We start from the raw sequence: 6723 nt of genomic DNA, 5'->3' as shown, positions 1-6723 counted from the left end.
ACCCACTGAGTCACCCAGGTGCCCTACCCATTTTTTGTATTAAAGGGGTTTTGTAAAATGTAACCAATGCCACAATCATGAAACGTTTTCTGTTGCCCCAAAAGTTCCCTCATGCAGCCAATCCCCTCTCCTCACTCCTGAATTCTTTTTTAAGGCCAGTTCTACTTCGAGTGGGAGCCAGGGTGCCATTCCAAGAACAAGAATTAGAGACCAAGGAGAGAGGCCATCCATTGCCAAGTGTGTCCCGGAGGGCCAGAGGATGTAATGGCAAAGCAGAGGCTGGGCTCTTATGAGGTGTTCCCAGACTGTCTCTAGAAAGGTGCTTCGTGGCTCAAGGAGAGGACAGGTTCCATTCTCCCACCGAAAAGTGGATTCTGCTAATTCAAGCGCAATTAAAGATGCCCATCTCTTGAAGCCTGTTCTAGTATCAGAGAGTTTTGGAGGCAGGAGCTTGATCTTTAAGAATGCAACCTTAGGCAGGTTCCTATAGCTCTGAGCCTGTTTTTTCATTTGTACAATGGGATTCCTCCAGGGATAAAGTGTCAGCTCATCCTTCGGGATTCACATTAGCATAGACTCCGCAGTCCTGCCCAACCGGCAGCAGGCAACGTGGATGCAGGACTTTTAGGACTAGAAGTCTGCAGGTTGGTTCCACAGAGTTTTAAAGGGTATTTGAGAGATTGGGTCCAGGGAGGCGGAATTCCTTGTGAAGAGGGTCCCCTTTCTGTGGAATCCCAGAGGACTACAGGCTATCCTGCTGCAGCCAGGACTCAAACCTACTTGTCTTCCAGAAATGACTTGCATTTAGTGTTAAGAAGCAATATTTGGGGGGACAGGCTAAGTTTTCAAAGACATGGGTTTTATATTCTACACTTGAATTACCATCTAAGTGCCCCAGAGAGAGACCGCCAATCCCAAGCACTTTTACAGTGATAACGAGAATCCCTGCAACTTAGATTTATGGAGTTCTTGCCAGTGTTTAAGAGCACACTTTCATCCAGTTCTCAGGATAATCCCATGAGGCAGGAAGGATGGGTATTACCCTTAACGGATGAGAGAATGAAGACTTAAAGGCATCACATGACTTGCCTAAGGTCTCACAGTGTGGAGGGCAGAGCTTGGATCAGACAATCCTGAGTCCTGAGGGCTTGGAACTGAATCACCTTTCAGGCTTGTCAATCTCGAGCCATTATCCACGGAACTGTGTTTACTCGGCGTGATTGAACTAGCAAACCGGGGAAGGAATACATTATATATTGTAATCCTGAATGCACTCATAAATACATAAATGAAAACAATCTCCTCATTTTGTGCTACATGTATTTTCAGATTTTTCTACTAGATTTCATTGAAAACTACTGATGATAACTTCCTGAATTGATTTCATGATTCATTAAGATACTGACTGGCAGTTTGAAAAATCAGCTTTAGAACACTCAGATTACGAGGGTTTACTTATTTATGCAAATTTACAAGAAACTTAGACTTAAAAATTTCTTTCTAGGTTTACCTTTGCTTTAAAAAAAAAAAAGAAACCTGCACACTTGCTCACATTTAAGGATGAGACAAAAAGCTTTCTCTGGTACACTATTAATAGCTCACCTAGGGATACTTCTTGGTCTGGGGTGGACTTCAGGCATGTTCCACTTGTCTCTGGAGGATTCCACAACTGCAGCCTTCTCATCAGGGGCAGTCCCCTGGTCTGGAGTGCTTGCACCAGGGACAGGCAGGTGCATCAGGGGGCTTGATGGAGCTACAGGGAAAGGTATTTTGTTGTGTTGTTTTTTGTACTTGTCGTGTTGGTGTGTTTTTTGTTGTTGTTTTTAAGTAACTACCTGGAAGTAATGTGGGACCCTGGAGGGGGTTAGAGGGTGGGGGCATTTCAGGCTCCAGTGGAGAAAGCTTGCTGGAGAATGGTGTCCGTATACCTGAGAGCAGGTATTTGGTTCTGGAGACTGCTAGTTTCCTCTGGCTCCAGCATTTGCCAGACTCTGTTAGTCTTTCATTGTTTATGCTTAATTAATCTGACTTCTGTAGCTACAAAAGCCTCCTAATGTGTTCTTTCATAAAAATATTGATAAATTACTGAGTAAAAAATATGTAGGGATTTTTAAATTTTGTCAGTTATCTAAAGAAAACAAAACCAGCACACACCTACTGATGAAGTTCTTGAACCTAAGTGAGGTTCGGTGGGGTGAGGTTCGGAGCCGATGGTTAAGAAAGGATCCATTTTTTTTTTCAATTTATTTATTTTCAGAAAAACAGTATTCATTATTTTTTCACCACACCCAGTGCTCCATGCAATCCGTGCCCTCTATAATACCCACCACCTGGTACCCCAACCTCCCACCCCCCGCCACTTCAAACCCCTCAGATTGTTTTTCAGAGTCCATAGTCTCTCGTGATTCACCTCCCCTTCCAATTTACCCCAACTCCCTTCTCCTCTCTAACACCCCTTGTCCTCCATGATATTTGTTATGCTCCACAAATAAGTGAAACCATATGATAATTGACTCTCTCTGCTTGACTTATTTCACTCAGCATAATCTCTTCCAGTCCCGTCCATGTTGCTACAAAAGTTGGGTATTCGTCCTTTCTGATGGAAGCATAATACTCCATAGTGTATATGGACCACATCTTCCTTATCCATTCGTCCGTTGAAGGGCATCTTGGTTCTTTCCACAGTTTGGCGACCGTGGCCATTGCTGCTATAAACATTGGGGTACAGATGGCCCTTCTTTTCACGACATCTGGATCGTTGGGGTAAATACCCAGGAGTGCAATTTCAGGGTCATAGGGAAGCTCTATTTTTTATTTCTTGAGGAATCTCCACACTGTTCTCCAAAGAGGCTGCACCAACTTGCATTCCCACCAACAGTGTAAGAGGGTTCCCCTTTCTCCACATCCTCTCCAACACATGTTGTTTCCTGTTTTGTTAATTTTGGCCATTCTAACTGGTGTAAGGTGAGAATTAAAAGGTATCCAAATTGGTAATGAAAAAGTCAAACTCTCTCTCTTCGCAGATGACATGATTCTTTATATGGAAAGCCCAAAAGACTCCACCCCCAAACTACTAGAACTCATACAGCAATTCAGCAACGTGGCAGGATACAAAGTCAATGTGCAGAAATCAGTGGCTTTCTTATACACTAACAATGAAAATACAGAAAGGGAAATTAGAGAATCGATTCCATTTACTATAGCACCAAGAACCATAAGATACCTGGGAATAGACCTAACCAAAGAGGTAAAGGATCTGTACTCGAGGAACTACAGAACACTCATGAAAGAAATTGAAGAAGACACAAATAGATGGAAGACCATTCCATGCTCTTGGATCGGAAGAATAAACATTGTTAAAATGTCTATACTGCCTAGAGCAATATATACTTTTAATGCCATTCCGATCAAAATTCCACCGGTATTCTTCAAAGAGCTGGAGCAAATAATCCTAAAATTTGTATGGAATCAGAAGAGACCCCGAATCGCTAAGGAAATGTTGAAAAACAAAAATAAAGCTGGGGCATCACGTTACCTGATTTCAAGCTTTATTACAAAGCTGTGATTACCAAGACAGCATGGTACTGGCATAAAAACAGACACATAGACCAGTGGAACAGAGTAGAGAGCCCAGATATGGATCCTCAACTCTATGATCAATTAATCTTTGACAAAACTGGAAAAAATATACAGTGGAAAAAAGACAGTCTCTTCAATAAATGGTGCTGGGAAAACTAGACAGCTATATGTAGAAGAATGAAACTCGACCATTCTCTTACACCGTACACAAAGATAAACTCAAAATGGATAAAAGACCTCAATGTGAGACAGGAATCCATCAGAATCCTAGAGGAGAACATAGGCAGTAATCTCTTCGATATCAGCCACAGCAACTTCTTTCAAGATATGTCTCCAAAGGCAAAGGAAACAAAAGCGAAAATAAACTTTTGGGACTTCATCAAAATCAAAAGCTTCTGCACAGCAAAGGAAACAGTCAAAAAAACAAAGAGGCAACCCACGGAATGGGAGAAGATATTTGCAAAGGACAGTACAGACAAAAGGTTGATATCCAGGATCTATAATGAACTCCTCAAACTCAACACACACGAAATAGGCAAACATATCAAAAAATGGGCAGAAGATATGAACAGACACTTCCCCAATCAAGACATACAAATGGCTATCAGACACATGAAAAAATGTTCATCATCATTAGCTCTCAGGGAGATTCAAATTAAAACCACATTAAGAAAGGATTCTTAAGACGTCTTTGGTGCAAAAAGGTGGTTTATTAGAGCACGGGGACAGGACCCGTGGGCAGACGGAGATGCTGCGCCAGGCATGTGAGAAGTGGCTGGTTATATACACAGGAGTTGGGTAGGTGAGGACAAAGGGGTGTTCAGAAGGGCTACTGGGGTAAAGAAGACTGTCAGAATATTGAAGGCCTGGTTACTATCAAGCCAAGGCCACTTTCCCTCTAATGAGGCACTAACATAAAGACAATTGGGAGTCTCCTGGTGGAATGTTACATTCCTGCTATAAAGTGTCCTTGTTAGTGAGATTTGGGTTTAGAAGAAATTTAACTTTATTGAGGGCTTGAGGAACTGAGTTATTTGCCTCTGGAAATTGTGCTATTGATAAGGTAACTTCTTTGTTGTAAATCTCAAGGACATTTGTAAACCAAGGGAGATTCCTGCCTTGCAGGATTGTGATCTCTGCAAATTAACTATTTGTTTCTCTTTTAGGGCAGTCAGGGGTGCCTGAGGAATGTGACACATATTACCGAGGGGAGTGGGTGGAGGGGGGGTGCAAGGCGCCAGCTTTTGCTCTGTCCTCAGCCAGCCTCCTGCTCCCTCATCATTCCCCCCTGAACAATTTTGACCCTTAAATCTTTAAGGTTGTTGAAGGTGGAAGGTTTCATCTTCTGTAACTTCTTCCTGCTGAATAGGGGCATAGAGTTGTCCCTACCTACTCAGGTCAACATTGATCAGTGGAGGAACGTATAGGGGAGTTACAAAAGGCAGAGGCAGCCGAATCCAGCCCTGACAGTGAAGTGTCTCTGTGCATGGTAAGGATCATCTGTCGTCGTGAAATCATTGCAGCAATGGAGTCTCAGCACCAAGTAGAGAAACACTGAACAAAGCAACATATTAAGATTAATAAGGCGATAAAAATGAGAAGCCCGAAAAGGAGATTTCTAATTGTTGGCCATAGTCCTCCTTCAAACCAGGAACTTAACCATTCTTTGAGAGAGCGAGAAGAATCTTGTAGAGCCTTAATCTGGGTATTCATATCTTTTATTAGTCCTGTGACATTTTTGTCATAGTCTGGGATGTACACACAACATTTTGCTTTGATAATTGCGCATGTGCCACCCTGTGTTGCTGCCAGGACATCTAAGGCCATCCTTTTCTGTAGGACTGCCTTGCGTTATCTGTGAGACTTCGGTATTAAGTAGGGAGATGCTATTTATTGAATCACTGAGTGAGTGCCTTTGTAGTATATTTATTAAGGGCTTCTACATGCCACATGACATCCTCTAGTCCCACGGACGGAACAAAAATGGATGCTAAGTGATCATACCATTTAAAAAACAGATTGTGTCCATCTTTGCTTTAAATTGGGGAGATTAGCTGGGGTGGTGATGGTTTTAGTAATGCACCCATGAATCCAGGCAAATCCTAAAGTACAGCGACCTATCCACCCTGGAGGAAGGCAGAGCCACAGGTTCAGTTCTACATATCCAGTAGGTTCTGTTTGGAGCTGACCATCTAATGCCAGTTCACCTTGCCCAATCAGTAGCAAAACCAGTTAGTAGCCTGGAGCACTATTACTTGGGAACACATTTCTAATGATAGCCATCCTAGATGTCGTGTGTTATTTGCCCAAGTATCATATGTATGATTTCTTTGTTTCTGGCATTAAACTGCCTTTTTTTGAGCCGTCCAATTGTGGGTGTGAGCCACAAATATGTATCCCAGATTTGATATATACCATCCTCAGTATAGCGATAAGGAGGGTTTTGTAATTTAGGCCCATATTTGATTTCCTTCCAAATAGCTCCATGGGCATGTAGTACCAGGAAGGCATATTTGGAGTCAGGGTTAATTATTTTTTTTTTAATTTTTTATTTTTTATAAACATATATTTTTATCCCCAGGGGTACAGGTCTGTGAATCGCCAGGTTTACACACTTTACAGCACTCACCAAAGCACATACCCTTCCCAATGTCCATAATCCCACCCCCCTTCTCCCAACCCCCTCCCCCAGCAACCCTCAGTTTGTTTTGTGAGATTAAGAGTCACTTATGGTTTGTCTCCCTCCCAATCCCATCTTGTTTCATTGAGTCTTCTCCTACCCACTTAAGTCCCCATGTTGCATCACCACTTCCTCATATCAGGGAGATCATATGATAGTTGTCTTTCTCTGCTTGACTTATTTCGCTAAGCATGATACGCTCTAGTTCCATCCATGTTGTCGCAAATGGCAAGATTTCATTTCTTTTGATGGCTGCATAGTATTCCATTGTGTATATATACCACATCTTCTTGATCCATTCAGCTGTTGATGGACATCTAGGTTCTTTCCATAGTTTGGCTATTGTGGACATTGCTGCTATAAATATTCGGGTGCACGTGCCCCTTTGGATCACTACGTTTGTATCTTTAGGGTAAATACCCAGTAGTGCAATTGCTGGGTCATAGGGCAGTTCTATTTTCAAC

This window comes from Mustela nivalis (assembly GCF_964662115.1).
Source record: "Mustela nivalis genome assembly, chromosome: 6".
Taxonomy (NCBI): Eukaryota; Metazoa; Chordata; class Mammalia; order Carnivora; family Mustelidae; genus Mustela; species Mustela nivalis.
This window is presented reverse-complemented; position numbering follows the sequence as displayed.